The sequence below is a fragment of the Staurois parvus genome, unplaced genomic scaffold (assembly GCF_062004578.1).
Source record: "Staurois parvus isolate SC_StPar_1 unplaced genomic scaffold, SC_StPar_1.0 ptg000143l, whole genome shotgun sequence".
Lineage (NCBI taxonomy): Eukaryota > Metazoa > Chordata > Amphibia > Anura > Ranidae > Staurois > Staurois parvus.
The window spans coordinates 609,171-622,048 of record NW_028317939.1 but is presented as its reverse complement, the minus strand read 5'-3'; positions in this window follow the sequence as shown (position 1 = coordinate 622,048).

Below are 12,878 nucleotides of genomic sequence, written 5' to 3'. Positions count from 1 at the left end.
TTTGGAGACAGCAAGGGGGTACGCCTGGGAGTTCTGGCACGGAGGCCTTCATTACGCAGTGTGCGTCTTATTGTCTGGGCTGAAACCTCTGTACCCACATCTGACAAATCTTTTCTCAGTTCCTCAGCAGTCACACGGGGACTTCTCTCCACTCTACGCTTCAGGTAGCGCACAGCAGTCGAAGTCAGCATCTTCTTTCTGCCACGACCAGGTAGCGTTTCAACAGTGCCCTTTGCCTTGAATTTGCGAATGATGCTTCCTAAGGTGTCTCTTGGTATGTTTAACATCTTTGCAATCTTCTTATAGCCATTGCCCTTCCTGTGAAGAGAAATCACCTCTTCTCTTGTCTTCCTGGACCATTCTCTTGCCTTCACCATGTTTGTAACCACACCAGTAAATGTCTAGAAGGAGCTGAGTATCACAGTCATTTTAAAGCTGCCTAATTGGTGCTTATTATGCTTGATTGCTGCTCGGTGACATCCACAGGTGTTTTCAATACCTGATGGAAAGCACCTGTATGAACCTCTGTTCTTCAGAGTGGTAGTCTTTAAGGGGTTGAATAATTGTGGCAATGAAGAAACCACATAAGAACCATTTACTACTGTATTACATAAACAATTGATGTCATTTTAGTTGCATTTGGGTAGTTACAACGTCCTTGTAGGATTTGATTCTGAATACAATTCCAAATGTACACTATAGTCCCTAAACCCCTTTACAGCATTGGGGGTTGAATAATTTTGGCCACAACTGTAGCTCCATTATAAAATCCATGGCAATTTTTTCCAGCATCGTGTAGGAATGGCTAGTGGGCGTAGCAGCCCCCAGGCCTTGTTTCTGGTCGGTTTATTCCTCTGGCAGATCTCGCAAGATTCCACGTATCTTTTTCAATCCTGGTTCATCTTAGGCCACCAAAAGGTGCGTTTGAGTAACTCCAGAGTCTTTGCCGTTCCGAAGTGCCCTGGCATGGGGTGATCGTGGCAGTGCCCTAACACCTGTGTCTGCACCTCCTTTGGAACCAAAATCAGTCCTTCTTTCCGTATTAACCCTTCCTGGCGGGAGAGTGGCATGTCTGGCATTGTGGAGCACGTTTCAGATGCGTCCTGCAACCTAGCCCTTAGTTCTGTTTGCAGAGCCAAAAAATTTCCAGCAGACAGGATGGTATCCGGTTTGAGTTCCTCCTCAGGGTCCTCAAACATGCGAGACAGGGCGTCAGGCTTTGTATTCTTTGAACCGGGCCTATATGTAATGTGAAAGGTGAACCATGAGAAAAACAGGGCCCACCTGGCTTGGCGTGGTCTTAGGCGTTTAGCTGTTTTCAAGTACTCAAGGTTCTTGTGGTCTGTGAAGATCAGGATTGGGTGAGCAGCTCCTTCCAGTAAATATCTCCATTCTGCCAATGCCGTCTTGATGGCCAATAGTTCCCGGTCCCCGATGTCATAATTGCGTTCTGCCGGGGTTAGTTTTCTGGAAAAGAACGCCACTGGGTGTAGAAGTTCCTTGGGACCCTTTCTTTGGGAGAGGATGGATCCAACCGCGTTTTCGGATGAGTCTACCTCTAGCACAAAAGGCAGAGCCGTATCCGGGTGGCCCAAAATGGGAGCGGTGGTGAACAGTCGCTTCAGAGTCTCAAATGCTTCTTGAGCTCCTGGTGTCCACTTGAAGTGATTTCCTGACTTGGTTAACTGCGTTATGGGGGAAACTAGACCTGAAAAATTCCTGATGAATTTACGGTAAAAATTGGCAAATCCAATGAACCTTTGGACGCCTTTCTTATCGGCTGGAATTGGCCAATCAAGAATTGCCGAGATCTTTTGGGGATCCATTGCGATCCCCGCAGTGGAGATAATCATTCCTAAAAATGCAATGCTTTGCTGCTCAAAGCTGCATTTTTCAGCCTTGGCATATAGGCCGTGCAGGCGCAGCCGTTCCAGAACCTTGATTACGTGGTTTCTGTGGACATCTAGAGATGGAGAAAAGATCAGAATATCGTCTAGGTAGACGATAACGAAAATGTCCAAGAAATCACGCAACACGTCATTTATGAAGTGTTGGAACGTGGCTGGGGGCATTGCAAAGTCCAAACAGCATGACCAGGTACTCAAAGTGCCTAAATCGAGTACGGAAAGCTGTTTTCCACTCATCCCCCTCCCGGATGCGGACCAGATTGTATGCCCCATGCAGATCCAGCTTTGTAAAGCAGACCGCTGTCCCAGACTCTGGAATAACTCTGGGACCAAAGGTAGAGGGTAGCGGTTCTTGATGGTCACCCGATTTAATTCTCTATAGTCAATACAGGGTCTCAAGGTTTTATCTTTCTTTTCCACAAAAAAGATACCCGCCCCTGCCGGAGATGTGGAAGGGCGAATAAACTTTTTCTGGAGGTTCTCCTCAATATAGTCCTTCAGTACCCCTAATTCCTTTTCCGATAGCGGGAAGATACGGCCAAAAGGAATCTCAGAACCTGGCAATAAGTCAATGGGACAATCATATGGTCGATGTGGTGGTAGTGTATCAGCCCCTCGTCTACTGAACACGTCTAAATATTCATGATATACGGTTGGTACAATCTGTCTTAGGTTAGCGTCCTCTTCTGCACATAAGAGTATCTGGGGGGCCCGGGGCCCAGAGGCCTGGCAGTTTTTCTGACAATAGTCTGAAGAAAAACTAAGGGACCCGGTTTTCCAGTCGATCTGAAGGGTTGTGGGCCTGCAGCCACGGAAGCCCCAGGATCACGGGAAAAAGGGGTGACGCAATGGCGTCAAAGTGTAGTAATTCGCGATGGGAACCCATTATAGTGGTGAGTATAGGAGGGGTCTCTTGGTCCACTAAACCTGATTTTATTTGGGAACCATCAGCCAAGAACAAATTGAGGCCCCATTTCCTGGCCTGTAATGGTATCTCCTGCTGGCGGGCAAAGTCAAGGTCCAGGAAGCAACTACAGTCCCCCGAATCAATGATTGCAGTGGTTACCACGGTTTTCTCTGGCAGCTGAAACAAAAGGGGTACCGCTAAGTAATTGGGCTGACTTATATTACTCAAAGAAACAGGAACCGAAGATCGAGACTTACATGTCTTCACTGGACAGTTTCGCATTGCATGTCCAGCTTTCCCACAATAGAAACACAGGTTCTTGGCCCGCCGTCTCTGGCGTTCTTCTGGAGTAAGGGTCTGCCACGCCAAACCCAGCTGCATCGGTTCTGGCACATCAGTGGAGACAACTGGTGGAACAGTAGCAGGGACGGAATGACCTGTGCCTTTGGGGGGTATCCAGGTAGCTCCTTGACCCTGGCCTTGACCTGTCCTCTCAGACCGGCGTTCCCTTAACCTGCGATCAATCTGAATCGCCAGGTCGATCAACTCCTTTAGAGACCCGGGGAGGCCAACCCGGGCTAACTCATCTTTTAGGCCCTCCGAGAGTCCGACTCTAAATTGGTGACATAGGGCGGCGTCATTCCAGTGTGTGTCCCCCATCCATCGCCTGAACTCAGAGGCGTATTCCTCCGCAGCTCGACGACCCTGTCGTAGGGCATAAAGGGTGGTTTCAGCCGAAACCGCCCGCTGGGGGTCATCGTACAGAATGGACATGGCCCTAAAAAATGCATCTAAGGTCTGTAACTGATGGTCCTGCGTTTCCCTTAGTCTAAGGGCCCAGTCCTGGGGCTCGTCCTGTAGTAAAGAAATTACAAATCCCACCTTGACCGACTCTGTGGTAAACGCACGTGGTTGCAGTTCAAAATACAAGTAGCATGCATTTTTGAACGTTCTAAAACGTGCTCGATCTCCCTGAAAACGTTCAGGCATGGGAACGCGGGGTTCGGCTGGTGGAGCTGCAGCCGCAGCCCCACTGGGAGATTCAGAAACCGCCCTAGTGTCAATAGCTGAGGCCGGACTCTGAGGGGACACTCCAGATACCGTTAGGGTGTCAAATCGATTTTCTAACCGACTACACTTGTCCTGCAGGTTAGTTACTGCCTGGGTCAGTACGGACAAATGTCGGCACATCTCATCCCATGGAGAAGGTGACCCTCCAGACTCGGTCATGGCCGAATGGTACTGTAAGGGACCGCCTGACAGCACCTCTATCAGTCCCCTGGTAGAGCCTCCCCAGAGTGCGGAGTCTAAGCACCGGGGCACTTGTTCACCAGGGCCCCTGATGGTGGGGATGGACTTGGAGCGCTCCGGTACCAGGTCGCAACTACCAGGTATCTCCAACAGGGGTAGAGGAGTCTGACAGGGGCTCCAGAGAGCTAGGAGTCTGATGTAAGGGAGCCTAGTGATCCCTGCAGGGTGGGTGGATGGATGAGCTAAATCAGAGTCATGCAGGCAGGGTCAGCAACTGGCGGATCGGTAAGGTACAAAACGGTAGGCAAAGGATAGTCGGGTCACACGCAGGGTCAATACCAGCAGGTCAGATCTAAACGGGAACATCCAGGAGGAGAGTCAGGCAAGCCAAGGGGTCAGGACAGGAGAAGGCAACAAGGTCAAAACAATCCAGATCAGAAGTACTCACACACAGGTAACAGGATACAAAGACCATTCGGCAACAAGTGTCTGTGCAGGGCTAGTTTAAATAGCCCGCCCTGCACCTGACAGGCGTAGCCTGGGTCCCAGTGCCTGCCTAGTACTGTCCAGACGACGGGTGCGCCTGGGTCCTAGTGCCCTGCCACCTATACGTCTCGGCAGACACCTACGCATGTGTAGACCCATGCGTCGCGATGGTTCCTGACAGTTGGCTTGGTGGGGGGTGTCTCCAGCAGCCCTCTCTCCTGATGGGACTGTCTGTTTGTGTGTTTCTTGTTACTAAATGTAGATTGCTCCGCCCTGTGTCATTATGCAGGGAGGGGGGACTGTCCCCTGAGTGTATATATCTTGTATCTGTGTTCAAATAAACTAGTCTACTTTCTGGAATACTTCAAGACTGGTGGCATCTAGTCTTGTATGGTCGGCTGTGGTGTTTGTGATTGGTGTTCGGACGGGGAAGCGGTAGTCTAACGGAAGTACTGAAGCACAGTCTGGGGTCGGTTCCATTACAGGCGGCCATCATTCATCATGACTACCATGGCTCTACACCACTGGACACCATGACTGATGGCGGATTTACATTGTGTGGCTATAAAATAAATACTTTGTATTGCTATCTATGCCTATTGTTACACCACTGCTACAGGTCCGCTGTATTCAGGACATATATATTGTATGGGGGTACAGCTTCTAATTGTATCACGTGTATGATTAAAGTGTTCCTGAACCCACAACAGTACGATTGGTCTGTAGATGCAGGAAAGCATGCTTGTTATACTCAAACTGAAGGGGTTAATCCTCTGCAATGTGTAAAAAGGTGTTTGATCCTGTCTTCTCTGATCCTCCCCTTCTTCCAGTGTCCCCCTGTTATCTCCTGATAAGGCATATGGTGTGGAGTGTTACTTTGGGTGGAAGGCCCATGGAACCAAGCTCACTTTGGAGAGGTGGGGAGACCCCTGCCTCAGCTCCCCATATCTCTCTTATGTGTAAGTCACCCTATGCCTGTTAGGGGTACAGGGTGATCTGTCCTAATATTGGGATGGGGGGTTGTTGATTGTTTAATGCCATGTGGTTACATCCCATTGTTCTATTGTGTGTCTTTCTTGGGAGCAGACTATAATGGGATGATTCTGTTTGTGTATTGGCTTTGTGGGGGGTGTCTCCAGCAGCCCTCCCTCCTGATGGAACTGTCTGTTGGTGTATCTCTTGTTGCTAAATGTAGATTGCCCCGCCCTGTGTCATTATGCAGGGAGGGGGGGTTGTTCCCTGAGTGTATATATCTTGTATCTGTGTTAAAATAAACTAGTCTATTTCCCAGTTTTACTTCAAGACTGGTGTTGTCTAGTCTTGTATGGTCAGCGGTGGTGTCCGTGGTCGGTGTTCGGACGGGGAAGCGGTAGTCTAATGGATATACCCAACTGCAGTCGGGGTCCTGTTCCATTACGTGGAGTCAATCTGCACATGCTCAGTTGGGTGTGTATTGCTGGAGGGTTTTTTTTCTTGGGAGAATGCATGTGATCAGTGCTTTCCAGACAGAGGTCAGGGGTTCTGCATCCTCCCAGAGCGGAAAGAAAACTCCTCCTACAAGCTTTAACCAGTGTTCTGCTAGACACTGATATAAGTCACAAGACTGTTCTAACCAGGGCCGTGGATAAGGGGGTACCTCCAGTCCTCCTGTATGGAGCCCAGACAACTGGGTGAATCAGATGTGGGCAGGGAGGGTGATCTGCATGGAGGGGGTGCAATTACTGGAACCGATCCCCTATATGGTTCTCTCTGCAGCAGCTGAAAACTGGCTTCTTCTCCTCTCCCTCACACTGGTTTTCAGCTGCTGCAGAGAGAACCATATAGGGGATCGGTTCCAGTAATTGCCCCCCCCCAGCACCTTATCCACCTCCCTGTGCACCATATGTTTCTCCATGCTTCCCCCTGTGTGCCCCCCCCACCCCCGCAGTGCTGCCGGCTTCCCTCCTCTCCTTCCTACTGGCAGCTGTAAACACATAATAGGATCCTTCAGGATGGAAAGTGGGGGAAGGGTCTGGTAAATATGTCACTTTTTACCAGCCCCTTGCATTCCTCAATGAACACAATAAGTGCTCGGTACCAATCACACACGGTGTCCATTCATAACTGAAGCATAGTAAACTGTGGCATTTTTTGGGGGGCCCTGTCAGGTTGGCTGCATGGGGCCCCGTGGTTTCTAACTGCATCCCTGCCTCTAACTGCTGATGTGAAAAGGTATTTAGCAGTTTATATTTACTAAAATAATTCTACTTCCATGTTGTGCATACTGTGGGAGAGCGGATATAGTGAATGCGGGGTCCGGGGAGAGCGGATATAGTGAATGCGGGGTCCGGGGAGAGCAGACACAGTGAATGCAGGGTCCGGGGAGAGAGGATATAGTGAATGCGGGGTCCGGGGAGAGCGGATATAGTGAATGCGGGGTCCGGGGAGAGCGGATATAGTGAATGCGGGGTCCGGGGAGAGCGGATATAGTGAATGCGGTGACCAGGGAGAGCGGATATAGTGAATGCGGTGTCCAGGGAGAGAGGATATAGTGAATGCGGGGTCCGGGGAGAGCGGATATAGTGAATGCGGGGTCCAGGGAGAGCGGATATAGTGAATGCGGGGTCCGGGGAGAGCGGATATAGTGAATGCGGGGTCCAGGGAGAGCGGATATAGTGAATGCGGGGTCCAGGGAGAGCGGATATAGTGAATGCGGCGTCCGGGGAGAGCGGATATAGTGAATGCGGCGTCCGGGGAGAGCGGATATAGTGAATGCGGGGTCCGGGGAGTGCGGATATAGTGAATGCGGAGTCCGGGGAGAGCGGATATAGTGAATGCGGGGTCCGGGGAGAGCGGATATAGTGAATGCGGGGTTCGGGGAGAGCGGATATAGTGAATGCGGGGTTTGGGGAGACCGGATATAGTGAATGCGGGGTCCGGGGAGAGCGGATATAGTGAATGCGGGGTCCGGGGAGAGCGGATATAGTGAATGCGGGGTCCGGGAAGAGTGGATATAGCGAATGCGGGGTCCGGGGAGAGCGGATATAGTGAATGCTGGGTCCGGGGAGAGCGGATATAGTGAATGCGGGGTCCGGGGAGAGCGGATATAGTGAATGCGGGGTCCGGGGAGAGCGGATATAGTGAATGCGAGGTCCGGGGAGAGCGGATATAGCAATGTGGGGTCCGGGGGGGGATGTGCTGCAGGAGGCGGTCTTGTGCTGGGAGGATGGGAGGATTAGGTGAGTAGATCTCGGCTCTCCAATCCCCTAACATGATCAGGTAACACATGCAGTGCAGGCTCAGCCCCGGTACATGGGGGGGGGGGGGGGTGTCTGGAAATCGGCTTTCATTTAAGAAATGGAACCAGCAGATACTGGAGGGGTGGAATGCAGCGGTGAATTGTGAAGGCGTCTCCTCCATGTTCCTTATGACATCACAGGTGATATTTGGATCAGCGCTCCCCTTTCAGTAAAAGAAATGCAAAGATTTGACAACTAAACCTGACAATTTTTATTTACAAACTGACCGAGGGAATGTCGGGTGAAAGTGAAGGGAAAGTGACGTTCACCCTTTGCGTATGTAGAGTGAAAGTTACAGTAAAGACCTTCTACTGAAGAGGAGATCTTTCCACATGTCAGGGGATGCAAGTTTCACCAGGTGAATGTTGGGTGAATGTCCATGATTCCTGATTCATTTATAGAGTGATAGTTGCTGAAAGAATTTTGGGCAAATTTTGGAAGAATGTCAAAATTGTCAGATTGATTGATTATAGACTCAATCTTGTAACACTTTTTTTTTTCAAACTTACAGAAATATATATAAACAATTTAATTAATTTAATCATTAATTTTGGCTTCTTTTGACTTTTCAATCTACAGATAATTAGAGGACTCTCTGGTGACAATAACACCAAGTTCACCGTAATAACTAATCACTAAATGTCTGACTTCCGTATCATTACTAATACAAGTTATTGATGAATTAATAGGCTGAGAGCTGAAATGTGGAAATGGATCTGCAGCTTTACTGGTTAATACTGATACTGTCCGTTTCATCACAAATCTCATTTTCTATCAAATTTTTTTTTTAAATCTCATAGAGATGACAATGGAGTGTCCCCCCCCCCCCCCCCCGTATAATCAGATCAGAGAAAAGAATTGTATGAGCATCTGCCAGAATGCGCTCCCCCTCCCGTCATCCTCCCCCTCCCTCCATCCTCACCTGGCTCTGTCTATCAGTATACAGTAGTTGTATCCATACACAGAGGACGTTGTCACCTGGAGACATAATTACAGAGGGGGACACATTCATAGAAGGACAGATCACAGCTGCTGAACCTCCTCACACCCCTCCCTGCAGAGACGCCCCTACCAGCTAAGTGATGATTATTGATTACAGTGATGGCGATGTGATGGTTTTTATAGCTGTATTGGCTTATACCTGATACAATGATTTTATTATAGTATCATCTGTACCTTCCCGGGGGACACCGACACCCAACACACAGCACATGAGAGACACAAGAAAAGTATCTTAACCAACAGAAAAGTTTTATATAATTCATGACATACAGTATATGACAAATGATTCACTAAAAGTTCATTTTAAGAGATAGATAGATAGATAGATAGATAGATAGATAGATAGATAGATAGATAGATAGATAATAGATAGATAGATAGATAGATAGTTAGATAGATAGATAGATAATAGATAGATAGATAATAGATAGATAGATAATAGATAGATAGATAGATAATAGATAGATAGATAATAGATAGATAGATAATAGATAGATAATAGATAGATAGATAATAGATAGATAGATAGATAATAGATAGATAGATAATAGATAGATAGATAATAGATAGATAGATAGATAATAGATAGATAATAGATAGATAGATAGATAGATAGATAGATAGATAGATAGATAGATAGATAATAGATAGATAGATAATAGATAGATAGATAATAGATAGATAGATAGATAATAGATAGATAATAGATAGATAGATAGATAGATAGATAGATAGATAGATAGATAGATAGATAGATAGATAGATAGATAATAGATAGATAATAGATAGATAGATAGATAGATAATAGATAGATAGATAGATAGATAGATAGATAGATAGATAGATAGATAGATAGATAGATAGATAGATATCACAATCATTTGACAATCAAATATATTGTTTGTAAAAAAAAAATACACTGTTTAAAAAAAAAATGAAAGGGAGACTTTGAAAACCTCCTGCTGGGTCTCTATACTGACATGGACGGGGTGATGGGTGAGGAACATAAGGACGCCCCATCGTTTGAATTCAGTCCTCTGTAGGTTGATAATTCTCATTTCCATCAAAGACACCCCGAAAATCAAAGTGAAAAAAATTATGCAGCAGAAGAGTCCATTTTGCTGAAATGTCATTGCAGCAACTCAGAAAGGTCCTCAGTAGACTGTGTGGCCCCCACATGCTTGTATGCATGCCTGACAACATCGGCGGAGGGTTCTAATGAGACCACGGATGGTGTCTTGGGGGATTTCCTCCCAGATCTGGATCAGGACATCACTGAGCTATTGGACGGTCTGAGGTGCAACCTGGCGGTGTCAGAAGGACTGAAACATGACATCCCAGAGGGGTTCTATTGGATTTAGGTCTGATAAGTGTGGGGGCCTTTCAATGGTATCAATTTCTTCATCCTCCAGGAACTGCCTGCATACTCTGGCCACATGAGGCCGGGCATTGTTGTGCACCAGGAGGAACCCAGGACCTACTGCACCAGCGCAGGGTCTGACAATGGGTCCAAGTATTTAATCCCGATACCTAATGGCAGTCAGGGGTCCATTGTCTATCCTGTAGAGGTCTGTGCGTCCCTCCATGGATATGCCTCTCCAGACCATCACTGACCCACCACCAAAACGGTGCTGCTGAACGATGTTACAGGCAGCAGAACATTCTCCACGGCTTCTCCAGACCCTTTCACGTCTGTCAAGTGCTCAGGGTGAACCTGCTCTCATCTGTGAAAAGCACAGGGTGCCAGTGGTGGACCTGCCAATTCTGGTGTTCAGTGGCAAATGCCAATCAGCTCTATGGTGCCGGGCAGTGATCACAGGGCCCACTAGAGGATATTGGGCCCTCAGGCCACCTTCATGAAGTCTGTTTCTGATTGCTTGGTCAGAGACATTCACACCAGTGGCCTGCTGGAGGTCATTTTGTAGGGCTCTGGCAGTGCTCATCCTGTTCCTCCTTGCACAAAGAAGCAGATACCGGTCCTGCTGATGGGTTAAGGACCTTCTACGGCCCTGTCCAGCTCTCCTAGACTAACTGCCTGCCCACTGACCCTAGCCAAATGCAAAACTACTGAAAAACAGAAAGATGAGTAGGGAAAAAAAATGCCAGTGGCCTCCACCTGTAAAACCATTCCTGTTTTGGGGGTTGTCTTGTTGTTGCCCCTCTAGTGCACCTATTGTTATTTCATTAACACCAAAGCAGCTGAAACTGATGAACAACCCCCTCTGCAATTTACCTGACCAGATCCATATCCCAGGAGCTTCACTGACTTGATGCTAGACTAGATTAAAAAGTGTTCATTTATTTGTTTTTAGTAGTATATATATAACATACAATGTATCCGTGGTAAAATATACTTCATTAAATACCCATCAAAGCCAAACCCCCCAACCCCATCCAGAATTTCATTCATTTGATGTATATGATTTTGTATCCATTTATTTATTTAAAATATTTATTTAATCTATCTTTAATCCCACCTCAAAAAGTTCACAAAATACCAATCAAATTTCCTTGTTCAAACATTTTATTGACAATGTAACAGGGACAGAGTCATTACCAGCATAAAATAGGCACTGTACTGATAACAAAACATAGGAAATCAAAAATCACAGCGTCAATGTCCTTATGGTGAGGAGGAAAGGGAGGATCACAAAAACAATGTTACGTTTCTGGTGATTACTAGTGAATGGGAGTTGTTAGCGATAGATTTCGTGGATTTGGTCAGTTAGGATAATGGCTCATTGAACATTGTGAAAGGTTGGAGAAATTTAGGGGGAGATCGAAGGGGGGCGGGAGCAGAAAGAAAAAAAAAAAAAAAAAGGGGGGGGGGAGGAGAACGGGCAACAGTGATGACTCCATGAGCGGTAGGTAGGAACATGGCGACACCTATGCACCGTATGAGGTGGGACATGGGCAGTGTCCAAGGTGTACTACAAACAAATCAGGGGAGAAGAAGAAATTCGTCAAAGTTAGGTGGGAGAAAACACTCTACCCAGGGGCTCCAAACATTGAAGAATTTAGGGATCATGTCGAGAATTGTGACTTCCACTTTTGCATGTATCATAGCTTGCGTTATTCTGGTTTTAACCACTGTAATATTTAATGAGGGGGATTTCCAGGATTTCGCAATGACCTGTTTGGCTGCTGTGGTGACTTGCAGAAGGAGTTTGAATTGCGAGTTAGAGATGCCAGGAGGGCGTTGATTGAGTAGTGCGGTTATCGGGTTGGGTTGTAGCTTGGTAGTGCTAAGTGTGGATAACATGTTGAAGATTTCAACCCAGAAGGTTTGAGCTACTGGGCAGTTCCACCATATATGATAGTGTGTTCCTAGGTCAGTACAGCCTCTAAAGCAGTTGGGCGAGTAGTTGGGGGTGTATTTAGCGATTCTCGCTGTGACTAAATATCATCTTGCTAAGACTTTATAATTGGTTTCTCGAGCTACAATGTTTTGCGAAGATAATTTTGTATTAGTCCAGATATGGTCCCAATCAGATAAGTCTATTTGCCTGCCTAGGTCAGTTTCCCATCTATGGGTGTAAGGGGTGGGACATGGTGATCGGGGTTGTGAGGAGGGAATATAGGCATGAAATGAGGCCACGTCTGTGGGGGTCCTTGCAGCATGCCCGTTCAAAGAGAGACATGGTGCTAGGTTGGCTTGTTATTGTTGTGTAGGGGGCGTAAAAGTGCTGTAGCTGTAGGTATCTAAAAATTTCGGAGGCTGGAAGACTATAGGTTTCCTGTAGCGAGGCAAAGGATTTAAATTTATTTCTCTGTAGGAAATGCTGTGTATGGAGCAGGTTAGCAGAGGTCCATGCTTGGAATGAAAGAGGTGTCTGATACGAGAGCAGGGGGTTATGTGGCGATTGTTGGAGATAGCGGGTTTTCAATTTGTCCCATAAAGATAAGAAGTGGGAGGTAATGGGGTTGGTTATTGAGCGGCGGTCTACTGGCCTTAACCAGAGTTAGCAGTAGACAGGGGATCGCACTCTATCGGCTCAAGGACCACCCACTGAGGAATTTCAGAGGTCGCATGGTATTTTGGCAACT